The sequence below is a fragment of the Phaseolus vulgaris genome, chromosome 7, assembly GCF_051622355.1.
Source record: "Phaseolus vulgaris cultivar YP4 chromosome 7, ASM5162235v1, whole genome shotgun sequence".
NCBI lineage: Eukaryota > Viridiplantae > Streptophyta > Magnoliopsida > Fabales > Fabaceae > Phaseolus > Phaseolus vulgaris.
In genome coordinates this window covers 51,058,548-51,073,595 of record NC_143504.1, presented here as the reverse complement: position 1 = coordinate 51,073,595, position 15,048 = coordinate 51,058,548, and positions in this window count along the sequence as shown.

The following is a 15,048-nucleotide window of genomic DNA, read 5'->3' as shown; positions in this document are numbered from 1 at the left end:
ACATTAATATCTGCTAGCTTTGATTTGTGAAAGTTAATCTTCAGCCCTGAAGCTAGTTCAAAGCCCCTTAAGATGGACTTCATTGTGATCACATTGCTCCCCGACTCCTCACAAAAGAAGAGAGTGTCATCCGCAAACTGGAGAGAAGACACCTCTACCTCTTTGCTTCCTACCTTAATCCCGGATAGGAGGTTAGATTTTACTGATTGTCGTACAAGTCCTGCAAGGCCTTCTGCCACCACAATGAATAGAAATGGTGCTAAGGGATCTCCCTGCCTCAAACCTCTTGTAGGAGTAAATTCCTCCGTGGGGCTCCCATTGACTAGCACTGATACTGTGGCTGACTCCATACATCCTCTCATCCATTTTATCCATATGTTATGGAAACCCAACCTACTAAGCATATCATACATGAAGTCCCATCTGACAGAATCATATACTTTTTCAAAATCTACCTTCAGACACAAACCGCTCTTCCCCTTCCTTCTAACTTCCTCAACTACCTCATTTGCCTAAAGCACACTATCTGCTAGACCTCTATCCTTGATGAAGGCTGATTGACTCCCATCTATAATGGTAGGTAATACTTTCTTGATCCCACCAGCCAACACTTTTGATATAACTTTGTATATGGCGCCCACTAACGAGATGGGTCTAAACTGGTCAAGCTTACAAGGTTCCCTTACTTTAGGTACAAGAGCAATGAATGACGCATTGCACCCCTTTGGAATGACACCTGCCACAAAATCTGCCTTAAGACTATTCCAACTCTTCTTAATAAAGTTGAAATTGAACCCATCCGGGCCAGGGCTCTTTGATCCCTCACACTGCCACACAACTTCCTTAACTTCCTCCTCACTAAAAGCCTCAATCAACCGCAAGCTTGCCTCTGGTGATAAAGATTTAAACTCTACCTCGTCAACTCTAACTCCATAGTCTTTTGTTGCTTTAAATCTAGATTCAAACAGTTTCTTTGCTTCAGATCGGACCGTGCAAGGTTCTTCACACCAGAAGCCTCTTATCTCAACACCCTTTACTTCATTCCTTATTCTCCTCCACCTCAAGGATGAATGGAAGAATTTAGTACAACAGTCACCATATTTGAGCCAGTTGATTCTAGCCTTTTGACGATAGAGGGATTCAATCTTTGCATCAGTCTCCCAAAGTTTCTTTACCAAATTAGCTCTAAGTTGACTCTCCCTCTCCGCAGAAACACATTGGCTTTCTTGACAGTCAATATTCTCAATATCCTGTAAGATGGATTCCTTCACAGTATTCAAATTTCCAAAAACTTCCTTATTCCATACTTTTAAGTCCGCTTTCAATAGTTTAAACTTATCCTTGAGTCTCCTTATAACATTTCCTTGGCCCAAGTAAGATTTCCACTTCTCCTCCACCAACCCATGAAAACCTCTTTCTAGATGCCAAACATCAATAGATCTAAAAGGCACAATGATCAGAGACTTCCCTCCGTTGGACATATTGCTTGCTCATAGGCCAACACTGCAATCATTCCTCCATAACAAGGACTCTATCAATCCTGCTCTTCGTCATACCGTTTGCTTTGAACCACGTATATTTTTTCCCCACAATAGGCAATTCCATTAATAAGTTTGAATCAATGAAGTTGTTAAAGCTCTTTCCTTTCATTCCTACTTCTTATTCGCATTAAAATCACCACAAAAGCACCACACATCGATTTGTGATACTACTTTATAATTGGACAATTCCTCCCAGAGCAGTTTCTTTTCTTTCAAGGTACATGCCGCATAGACATTTACCACACAACACCTATGACCAGATTTCAAATGTTGTCCCACAGTGGCAATGTACCCCTTACCCATGGAGTGGCTCTCATAACTGAATGCCTCTTTATGCCACATCGAAAGAAGACTTCCATTCCCATTATCCCCTTCATTATGAATCCATCCAATTTTGTTATCACCGCACATCGAGAAGCATCTAGTATCCGTGACCACTGTTGTTTTCGTCTCCTGAAGGCACACAAATTCTACTTTCTCAAAAGATATGCATCGCCTCATATACCTTACTTTTGTTCCTCCCCCTAAGCCTCTTATGTTCATGTTGAAAATTAACATAAAAAACCATTTAAATTACCCACTGCTAAGTTCTTCATAAAGTCCAGATCTTTATCTTCCATGCCTTCGTATTCTTGAATCACCTCTTCTTCATCCCCATGGCAAGCTAGCCCAATCTGTTTCCCTAGGTCTCATAGCTTGGTTGGCTCCTCCCTAAATTCAGTTTTCCGAAATTTGGAATTACAATTACCGAAATCCCCATCAGAAACTGACAGCATTAATGAACCCCCTCTGGTGAGCAGTTCCTTCCTTGCTCGAGACGATTTCTCACTCGGCCTTACTGACCTCCTCGGATGTGTACTTGGTTCCCCCAAGTCATGGAGCCCTTTCATCTTACTTCTATGTAAGGGTGTATCACATCTACTTCTTGTATTTGTCACCTCTACTTCAAGTGAACAGGGTAAGCTCGTACATGTTTTCCTTCTTATCTCCACTGGGGCCTCAATTGCTTGTTTGTCACTCTCATGATTTGAACGAAAACCTGGGTCACTTTCTTCGTCCATGGGATTGCTTACCGTCGTGCCTCCTTGCAGTTCATCGTCATTCTTTTGCGCAATATTTGTTCCCTGGACTACCCCTTTTCCTTCTTGGGCCACCTGTTTCCCCTCTTGGCCCAATACTACTTTGGGCTCTTTATGTGCACCCTTACATTCCACATCCACCACCAGCTTAGCCAGGTCAGCATGCTCAAAATGGTGATTGCGTGAGTCCTGTTTGTTCTGGATGTATAAAGCAACTTCCGCAGTCACATTCTGGTCCTTAGTTCCTTCATTGGTGATAATCAGAGGTGCTTTACTTTGTGTTGAATTGCTTTTCGTGGCAGATACCTTAGAGTAGGAAACTTTTGTCTTATTCACACTTTGACTCTTGCCTCCGTCCATCTCCCTCTCTGCCCGGTGAAACTCCCCGCCGTTCCCAATGTCCTCCTCTTCACAAGCCACCAACAGAGTTGTTTCCTCTACATATGTCTCTGAAGAAGACACGGTGTCCGAGGTATCGTAGAAATTACAATTACACATACACTGACACGCAGATTGTTTAGGGCGTTCCTCTTCAATATAGATGCTCAACACTTGATCATCTATCCTCATATTCTTTGCCAACTTAGCGTTACGATTTTTCTGCAAGCGGACTTGGAGTCTCGCAAACTCCAGGTTTTCCCACAGTGTTGTAGATTCATCAATAGAAACAAGCGTGGCTACCTCTCCTACCACTTTTGAGAAACAATCCTTGTTCCAGAATGTTAAAGGCAGCCCATAACATCTCACCCAAACGACCTTATGGTCCGCTACTAGCTTCGCTGACCATGGCTCGATACTTTGAAAGATACTCTCGAACCACTCCTTATTAAGATTTATGAGCTCCTCCATGTTTTCCCCTTCTGGCGGTGTAAGAAGGACTAGATTATCCCCCATATATCTCACTTTCACCATACTCATTCCACCTTTCACAAATTCTTCACCCAGATTTTCAAAATCCATCTCTTCTCTAAATTTTCATATCACACTATGCTCCATCCAGGGTAAGACTTGTGCTGTTTTGATAATTTGTCCCTTCCACTTACTTTGTGAATCGCCTTTAACCACATCTACATATGATTTTTCCCCCTGTCTTTGCCCTCCACACCTCCTTTGTTCTTTTATTTCCATGTAATATAGTTGTTTCCTCATTCTTTTTCCTAGGATTCCTTTCCTTTTCAAAATATTTGCTTCTGGTTTCACTCTCAAGCCATCTAGTCTCCTTCTCGCTCCTCCTGTACCTGGGAACATTTACATGCAACTTCTTGTTGTCAATATATATTTGGTTAAAGTCTCTCTCCAGCCTCCCTACATTCCTTACTCCAAAGAATCTAACAAATCCAAATCTTCTCCCCCATTTGTTAAGTCTTTTTGAAATAAACACTTCTTTGACCCTAGCCCATCTTCTGAAAATCTTGAACATATCCAATTCTCCATACCCATTTGGAAAATTTGCAAAGAAGAAAGTTGTAAAATCATTAGAGCTACCAGAACCTCTACGTCCTCCTTGCCTCTGCGACCCCTGCCTCATTTCTCCCCACTCACTTTTAGGATACCCTTAGAGATTTTGATTTATAAGTTTGGTTTATTAGAAACAAGTATCACGAATTAGGGGTGGCAAAGCAGGCCGGCTCGTCCCGTGACAGGGGAAAAAATCAAAAAATTATTGTGGGTTAGAATTTTCGACCCGCCCCGCCCCGCATAAGAGCTAGCCCGCGGATTTGCGGGCCAATCCGCATTTTTTTTTAAAATTAAACATTTTTTTTTACATTTTGTTCTTAAAAAATTGTCAAATTAAACCTATATATTTGTTACTATCAAACCCAAATTTTTTTTTATTCCTTTTCAAACATAGTCAAACATCAAAAAATTAAACATTAAGATAAATATCAAATATCACTATTCTTCCACTTCCAAAACATTAAAAATACCTAATTCCAAAACATTAAACATAAACATGAACATTAATTCAAAAACATTAAACATTAACATTATTGACATTCTTCCATTTCAATAACATTGGATGTCGTCTTATAAGAACTTTCATCCATTTTTTCATAATTATAATCTTTCCCCGTCATCTGCAAACAATGACATTTTTTTTTCTTGCGGGTTAGCGGGCCAGCCCGCCCCGCGTTTTTTACCTATGGGCCGCGGTCCGCCCCGCTTTGCCATCCCTATCACGAATGCTAAGGATAAGTGATGAAGACGAAAACACAGTGATTGAGTTTCAAAAGCTTTATCCATAAGCTAAAGAAGAAGGTTTTGGTAGAATATTTAGATCTCCTTCTATTTTTGAAGATGCTGTTAAGTCTCTGCTTCTTTACTATTCCTCGTATTGCATAATTATGCAGAAAACCAGCTAAGCAAATTATTGCTGGATCAAAATCAACAACATGGTTGACAAGCACCCACCCTCCCATTACTTACATTGGTTCCAAGCTCTATTGAACCCGTGACAAAGGCATTGACCGACTCCACCAACCCCTCTCATTCTAATTAATTAATTGGTCTACTAGCTTCCCCAACCTTGCAAGAAAATGTTCCACTACACTACTTCCTCATTACTCATACAACAAAAAACCAAGATATTACTTAGCCGAAGACTTGCAAGCACCAAATGGCATCGCCAAATCCATTGTACCAACACTTTATCAAGTGGCTTATTGGCTTCACACCTCAGACGAAATGCAGGGCACAGACAGAAACTTACCCAAAAAGCCTAACCTCAGCCTCCAGCTAGACGCTCCATAATTTGAAGTTGTAACAACCAATAACTCTAAAAAAATTGCTCCATCAATTTGAAGCTGTAACAACACCCATTTCTTACCACTACCACATTCTACATCTATAATGGCTTCCTCATAAGCCAAGATATGCATCCAGGACCCCGCCACACAATTTTGTTGCTAAAAAACTACCTCACAATTCTGCTTCTCAGATATGCAGATTACTCCACTCGAGTTCTGCATCACCACCAATTGTAGAGGCCTGCATCATTTGTAGAAGCACAACACGAGCACCAAGATACCATCATTCCACTTGAGTACTGTCATTCCAACCCTCAGCCATGCTCTCAAAGGGCTACCCAACCCTTTTACCTATAGCTTTTAATGCAAAGAGTAGGATTCAAGTGTTAATTCGAGAATGAGAAATTGAAAGCACGAACCCTGTGTTTCATCCATAACCACAATCTTAGTTGAGCCATATGGAAGACTTCTTCCGCATCATGTTTTCCCTTGCTAGAAGGTAATCGCATTCTTTTGTTCCCATATGCCCCTCAATATTGTCACCCGCATACCTTTCTACAACAGGTTCTTCTTAAAGCTTAAATGGACCAAGTTAAAATTCTCAAAGTGAACCCTCAAATCCTTATGTTGAGCACCCAGGACACCTATCCATCTAAAGCATAAAGACCACACTCTTTATGCAAAGAGACATTCTAAGAACAGGTGACGAGAAGTCTCCTCCGACACTTTGTACATCTCACAAGTAGTAGAGCTAACAATCACTCCTCTCCTGATTAGGCTGCAATGAGTTGGCATTTTGTCAAAAAAAATCCTCCAAGTAGAAGTTAGAACATTGCGGAATGTTTTAACTTGCCACAACTGATTGAAGATACCACATGACTAACCCAAGCCCTGATTTGCTAGGCAGTCATAAGATGACCTCACAGAAAACTTCCTTGTGGGATCCCTTCCCCATGTTTGCAAGTCCTCTATTTCCCTCCTAAGAGAACCCATAGAGATATACCTCAGCATGTCTTCCTCTTGCAGAGATTCCTACTCAAACCTGACTTCTCCACCTTAACCTCCACTTCCACACTAATTTTTCCCACCCCACCTACCTCTCCCATCGTCTTCCCCTGATCCAAAGATAGAGAAAACAACCTAGGATACAAAGTAATGAGGCTACCTTTTCCAAGCCAAGCGTCCTCCCAAAACCTAACCTTATCCCCAAAACCAACTTTCCATTATAAAGCTGCCTGGAACCATCTTGATTCTTTCCCTTACCACATATTTTGGATAGATCTCTCCACCACCAGGATTGAAATTTTATTTAAAGCTGCCTTTGACTCGATTTCGTGCTATATTTTGAAACTAAGATGTCTTTCCACTTCCCTTGTTCATTACTCACTAACCACCATTTCCACTTGGCTAGAGAAGCACAGTTAAACATTTTGATATCTTTAATCCTCAACCCACCTTCCTCCATCGGTTTGCTTACATTCTCCCAACTTACCCAAAATATAGATCTTTTATCTCTTCCCCAAGCCCACAAGAAACTCCTTTGGATACTAATAATTTTGTTATACACCGATGTCAGTGCTTTAAAAAAGGACGAATAAAAGATGGGTAAGGTATTTAAAACCGATTTGATTAAGTGAATCCTTCCCGCTAGCGACAAGAATCTTCCTTTCCAAGCACTTAACCTATCACTTAGGTTATTCAGAATAGACTCCCAAAACTGCTTCTTTCTTGGGTTTCCTTCTACTACGACTCCCAAGTATTTAAAAGGTACCCTCATTAGAATGCAATTTAAAGACTTTGCATAGAACTCGAGGGGATTCCTTTCAACATTAATGCTAGCCAACTTGGATTTATGAAAGTGGATTTTTAGCCCCGAAGCAATCTCATAACACCTTAGGATTGCTTTTACAAAGATAACACTGTTATAGGAGTCTTCGCACATAAACAAGGTGTTGTCGGTGAATTGCAGCATAGAGATTTCAACCTCATTCTTCCCCACCTTCACGCCTTTGAGGAGGTTCATCCTAAGAGCCTGACTAACTAGCCCGGCCAAGCCTTTAGCAACAATGAGAAATAAGAAAGGGGCTAAGGGATCTTCGTGCCTTAACCCTCTTGTTGGCCTAAATTCCATCATGGGGCTTCCATTAACCAAAACAGACACCGACCCAGACTCCAAACATCCTTTGACCCACCTGATCCATTTTCTGTGGAAACCCAGTTTGAGTAAGATATGAAATAGGAAATCTCACCTTATCGAGTCATACGCCTTTTCGTAGTCTACCTTCAAGCATAACTCACTCCTCTTATGCCTCCTTAACTCCTCAACAACCTCATTAGCCACAAGAACGATATCTAACATACCTCTATCCTTCAAGAAAGCCAATTGGCTATCATCAATTACCGTCGGTAAAACACTATTGATGCGGCACGACAACACCTTAGATATGATTTTATAAATTGCACCCACAAGGGATATAGGCCTGTACTGATCAAGTTTTGTGGGATCTCACACTTTAGGCACAAGTGCTATAAAAGATGCATTACATTCCTTTGCGATGCACCCCGTATCCTGAAACGAAAGCACGACATCCATTATATCCTTTTTAAGAGTATCCCAGTTATCTTTGATAAAGTTGAAATTGAACCTAACCGGACCAAGGCTTTTTTAGCCTTCACATTGCCACACCGCTTCTTTTATTTCTTCCTCTGTGAAATTCGCAATCATACCTGAACTAGCCTCCAAGGACAGAGTCTTAAACTCTACAGTTCCAAGTCTGACCCTGTAATCATGTGTCACCTGATATCTATCTTCAAATAACTTTTTGGCTTCCCTGCAAACAACGTCAGGTTCCTCGCTCCATTGGCTTCCTACCTCAATTCCTTTGACCTCATTTCTGAGTCTTCTTGATGACTTTCTACGGCAAGTGCACCGCGTTGTTAGAAGTAATAATTTGTCCCTAAGGACGGATATCGATCCCACAAGGAACAGTGAATTATCAAGTACAATAATCTTTAAATATAAAACAGAACAAATTAAAGTGTGTTGAGAATGATTGTGTTGACGATGATCAATAAGAAAACAAAAAAAGAATTGGTTGCTTCAAGTTGGAAAAATAGAGATTAGGTTTCATTTGTCTCACTCTTATGTATTTTTTATTAGTATGTTAACATTATGTTCTTTGATTGAAATTGATGTCCGTATAAAAGTCATTTATATCAAATCCCCGCATATAAAAATTATTAAGAATGTTCCCTAAATATCGATCTCTCGCATATTTATAAGAACAACTTAGAATCAAGCTCAAACGATAATAGCAATTAACATATCAAATCTATTCTTAACACTCAAATATGTTAAGTATTGTTGTTTAGGTTAGAACCTTAAAAATACTTTACAGTCATATTTAAGATTCTCAAACATGTCACAAATATTTAAAAGCAAAACAACAATACTAATAATCAATCAAAAACAAAATATTATATCATAGTTAAATATCACCTCAATACATAAGAGTTTGAACAGATTACTCCCAAACCCAAAAGGGTAGAATTAGCCACCCATACTTCTAGAAACTTCCATTCTCCCAATTGATTATAATTCATTCAATGGTGTTTTCCTCTCAATCTGGCACACTAGGGTTGTGCCTCTAGCCCCCTATTTAACCTAATTTGCTAGGGTTATGTGACTTCCTACGTCGCGCTCATGGGCTTAATGATAAAAAAACATAAAAATAGCTCAATTAATCTGACGCATTCTCGTTGATGGGTTGGACTTTTTTCTCTCTTTTGTGCGTTTTAGTCCTTCCAGCTTTCTCCTTTTAGCATACATCATTCTTCTTTAGTTCAAATCTCCATTCTTCCCTAGAAACCTGCAATTAACACCAGATTTGGGAATAAAATGTTCTTACTCAGTTAAAGATCATAAAAAATGTAAAAAGGTATAAATTCATAAATTAGGGATTATTTTATATGTAAATTAGCAATTAATACTCATATGTGACTATATTTTAATATGAAATATTACGAAAATTATGCATAATGATTACAATTGCACCTACAAAGGCCTCCTCCTTGGTTGGGCATTTCCTCCTCAACATGGATATGATAAGCTTGACCGTTAATCAGCATATTCTTGGACAGATTAGCACTGTTGGACTTAAGGAGTCGCACTAGGATCCTTGCATATTCGAGATTATCCCATGTTTCTGTAACTTCATCAATAGAAACCATAGTGGTCACTTCTCCAACCACTTTCGAAAAACAATCCTTATTCCATAGAGAAATGGGCAAATTGTACTGCTACAAAGAGTTCAGATCTTTGGTTTATGACTTCAAAAACACTTTTGAACCATTCTTTGTTAAGGTTGAGAAGTTCATCCATTCGTTCACCTTCTTTTGGCGTTAATAGAACCAAGTTATCTCCCAAAAACGTCACTCTAACCATACTCATTCCTCCTTTAATGAATTCCTCACACAACTGACTGAAGTTAATATTTGGAGACATTTGGCACACCACATTGTTAACCATCCATGGCAGAACTTGTTGTTTAGTCTCAACAATGATTCCTTTCCACTTCTCACATGAGGAGCCTCTCACAACATCTGCAAAGGATTGCTTTCTCTTGTTTACCTTCCATACCTCCTTCCATACCTCCTCCTTTTTGTTCTTGATTGGAACATGATTATGTTGTTTTCTAGCCACTTTGGACAGGTCACTTCCTTCTTCAAAACCAGCTCTTCTGTATCTTGGGATATTGACATAAAGTTTCATATTGCCTATGTGTACCATCCAGCTCCTTCTCTAATCTACTCGCATTCTCCACCTCAAAGAACCTCACAAAACTAAACCTTCTTTCCCACCTGTTAAGTCTACGTGAGATGAACACCTCTTTCTCCCTAGTCCACTTCTGAAAAATCTTAAGCATATCGTATTCTCCACCCCGAAAATTTAGAGAGAAAAAAGGTGACACGGTTGCTCAACCATTGATGTGGCTTACGTCCCTCATTAAACCTCCACCTCTCCTCCTTCCAGTGACCTACATCCCTCACAAACCCCTCAAGATATCTCATATTGTTCTTCTTGAAAGACTATAATACGTTTCTTTTGGCCTGGCTATCATTCATTCTAAATATTATGTGAGAAAGGAAATTCTATGGAATCACAGTATCTCCTTTACTTGCTCCATCAAATTCCAGTCCTCTTGAGTTTTAGCTCTCTAAAGGAGGTTGATGTGTTCTATCTTTTCTAATTAATTTGCTGTTGTCAAAACGTTTTATTATTTCAAAGCAAAATGTCTTGCTGTCCTGCTTGGGAGAGGTGGTGTGACGATAGAAAGCACAACTAATAAATATTATTGAGTGTCTTATTCTACATATAAAATATGTTAACCAATTTATATAATTTTCACTATAAAAAAATATTAAATTAACTTCCGAATATTAATTTCCACCAAATAAGGATGTTCTTAGAATCAATCTAATTGATTTCAACGCATATAAAATATTTTTTTAGAAAAAATTAAAAAGTATAAATTAATTTTTAAATTATTTAAGTATTAATATTGATTTAACAAATTTTAAGTTGATGTGTACCATTCTTAATTTTTTTAATGTAATTAGTGTTTATATATCAATTTAAAAACTAATTTATAAATTTTTATTAATAAAAAAAAAAGATACTAATAGTTTTTTAGTTTATAAAATAATATATAATTTACTCAATATATACTATAAAAAAATCATTAGAAAGAGACTAATTTTAGAAATCAACAATAATCAGTCATTATATCAACTAAATTAGATATTATTTTAAGAATTAAAAAAATTATTGATATCTAAAGTAGTTTCTATTATTAATAAATAGTTTTTAAATTGGTATTAAATAGTTGTCAAAATTTTAGTTATTAACTTTAGAATCTAGTTAGTTGGTAGTTAAATTCTAGTACTTAATTAGATATTAACTTAGAAATTATTTTAATAATAGAAATTATTTTAATATTAATAATGTTAATTTAGAATCTAATTTAATTAATATAATAACTAATTATTTTTATTATTTTTAAAATCAATTTTTATTTAATATTTTTTTTAGTGGTTTTTTACTAAAAGTTTATTTTATTTAAATTTGAATAGTTGTAAGGGTCCATCCTATACTTTGATTTTTTTTTTTATACTTAGTATATTTACATGGCCAGGAAATAGTTCCTTGCAAAATTAGGAAAATTTAAAATGCAGGTATAAAAATTATTTTTATATGATATGTAGTTCTATTTATTATCTGTATTAAATTAGATTAATTCGGGTTAGTTGACTTAATTATCTCAATTAATTGTATAAGTTGGATTCTGAAAATTAAAACACAATACTAGTTTAGTCAAATCTAACTACAAAAATTAGCTCGAACATCACTGTCTGCATTTTTAAAAATTTTAGAACTTTATATATTTGAACTGTTTCTTTAAGTCTAATATATGTTTAAAAATAATAATTGAATCAATGGGTTTAACTAAAGGCATTTGTGTTGAGTTCATTAAGTCACAAGAAATATAAATGTATCAAATATTAATACATAATATATTAAAGTAAAAGTTTGATAATACCATAATTTGGCCATAGAAAAGATAATGCTATAATCTGGAAAGTATTAATTATTTAATAAAATGTTATATAGATATTAATAATCACGATATTAACTTGACTGCGATTATTTTTCTTAAATGAGAAATTATATCCATTTAACTTGTATCAAATTAGGTAGGGTTTAGAAATTGTCAACTCGTGATTCCAGAATGTGATAATACAAAGAGGAAAAGTGATCTGAATCCATGCGTCTATTCTCTTGATTTTCATAGCTAATTATTGATTAACTTTTAAACTTTTAGATTACCAACTTTAACTTTTAGATAAACTTTTAGATTACCTTTTAACCAAGGCAAATGCTTCCAAATAAGGGCGAATCAACTTGCTATGGTATGTAATTATTTTTATTTTCAACTTTTATATATCCTTAACCTTTGACATTGGTTTTGTTGTATAATTAATTTTATGTGAATATCTTTTTAAATTTTATTTTAATATTAATCAAATTGTGTACCATATAAATTTATGTTTAATTAGAATTGAATTAATTGTATTGCAAGTTAATTTTTAACCGTAATTGATTGAGTGAGTTATGATACAAATTGCTTTTTTAATTGAAAACAATTAATTATGAATAAATCAAGTTTGAATGAATCAAAATATTAAATATTGAATCGAGTTATTTTTAAATTAACGAAATTGTTGAAGATAACAAATAACATATTTTATTTGTTTGCAGTTAAATTGATTTCTTTAGTAGTTTCATAATTATTTCAATGACTAAATTAATTCATGAGTATAATAGTTTCTTAACCTTTTAGGTAATTCGTAAGTAATTGTTTCTATTGTGTTATTTTTTCCTAAGAGTTTCACATGACAAAAACATAATTCAATTGTATTTTTTTCTTCAAAATATTTAATACATAGGAAACTCATTCAGGGTGGTCAAAAGTCACGAGTATTTTCTTTTTCATAAAAGCTCGTTTTTTGAAAAAGAGGTGGAGAGTTCTTAATGGTAATGTAGGGGTGCCAATAGTATACTCCTTAATTCGGCCTCCTTTTTTAAACCGTTTTAAACACTATTTCATGGACAAAAACAACATAAACATATAAAAAGGCTCTTCCTCCCTGCACCCCTATTATTTCCTTCTACACCTCCATAAGATATGAAAAATCTCAAAAGAATCCCTCTATGCAATTTTGTTGGAAAAACTCTGAAAAATATTTGGTGATGTAATTCAGATTGTATAATTTAGTATTATTTATTTTAATTGTTCTTTAATATCACAGTTTGTATAATTCATAATGTATTTTCAAATAATACAGATTATATAATAAAAAAATTTAAATAATGTTAAAAATAATCAGATTCTATTATTTTTAACATAACAATTTTTTAACTTTTACATTGTATGATCCATAATTAAATTTGTTTAATCTTGATTAATCAATTAAAAAATCATATGAAAGTGTTAATGCATTTAAGATCCTACAATCCAAAATATAAATATCATTGAAAATAAATAATACTTGTGCAATCTATAATATGCATTTCAACGTATAATCTAAAAACATTCCAAATCATTTAATGTGTAATTTTTCCAACAAAATTGCTTGGAGAAAGACTTTTGACATTTTGTACACCTTATGAAATGTTGAGAAAACCATGGGTGTGTGTAGGAAGAAAGGGCCACATATAAAACATACCTTCCAAGAAAAATACATGAAGGAAATAAAAAAGAAAAAATGGCTTTGATCTTGGTCCAATATTTTATAAAATCTACAATTTTTAATTCTTATTTTCTTTTAATTTTAGTCTTTTAGTTTTAAATTTTATATAATTTTAATTCTTGAATACACGGTTTTGATCCCTTAACTTTTAGTTATCCATTATTTTTCATTGTTGTATGTGTTTATGGTTTGAGAATTCTGAAGGTTAGATATATATGCCTGTTGTTTTTTTTTATACTAGTTAAAACATGTAGTATTTTTTTTTATTGTTGATAAAAAAATCATTAACTAAATCATATCTGAAAGTAATATATGTGAAGAAAGTTTCACAACTTTCAACAATTAACTTATTACCAATACAACAATACAAAATCTTATATAAAAACGTATATAATTTGTTGAAAAAATAATTAATTACTATATTAATTAAATTAAATATTATTTTAAAGACAAAAAATATATTAATGTTTAAAGTAATTTATATTATTAATAAAATTTATAAATTAGTTTTTAAATTTGTATTTAAATAGTTACTAAACTTTTAGCTACCAATTATTTTAAATTCTAAATAATTAGATATCAATTTATAAATCAGTTTATAAATTTTAGTAATAATAAAAACTATTTTAAAACCAATAAATTTTTAATTTATAAAAGAATATAAATTTAATCAATATAATAATTAATTATTTTTATTTTTAAAATTATTTCTTATTTAATTATTTTTTATAGTGACTATGATAATTTCACTGTCATATCCTCCAAAGATATTTAAATATATTATTTAATAAAATTATTACAAAATTATAAAATCAGTTAACCATCAATCAATTATATCCATATATATTTCAAAATTGAATATAACATAATATAATTTTATACAATTGTATATAATATTACATATTACATTATTTACAATTTTATTTTTTAAATTATAGAAATTTATAGTTTTATACAATGTTATAACATATACATAACTTTATAATTTTGCAGTCATTTTACTAAATAATATATTTTAAATAATTTAATAATAAAATTTTCTATATGAAAAGGTTTCTGATATAGGAGAATCTATGATATAATTTTATATAATTAATTTCTATTTTATTTTTAAATTGTATAAATCAATAAAAAATATTTTATTTTAAATAATTTTAATTTTGATAAAATGTTTTTCACTGTTGGGACATAATTTTTTTCAGTCATTAACCTTTCGTATCCTAAAATGGTTCAAAATATGATGATATATAACATATATATCAATACCGACTATTTATTTAGCATCCCAAGAGTGACGAAAAGACCCCACTTTACATCTTTTTCATTGATTGATTGATTTTTTTTAAAATTTTGTATTCAATTTATTAAATA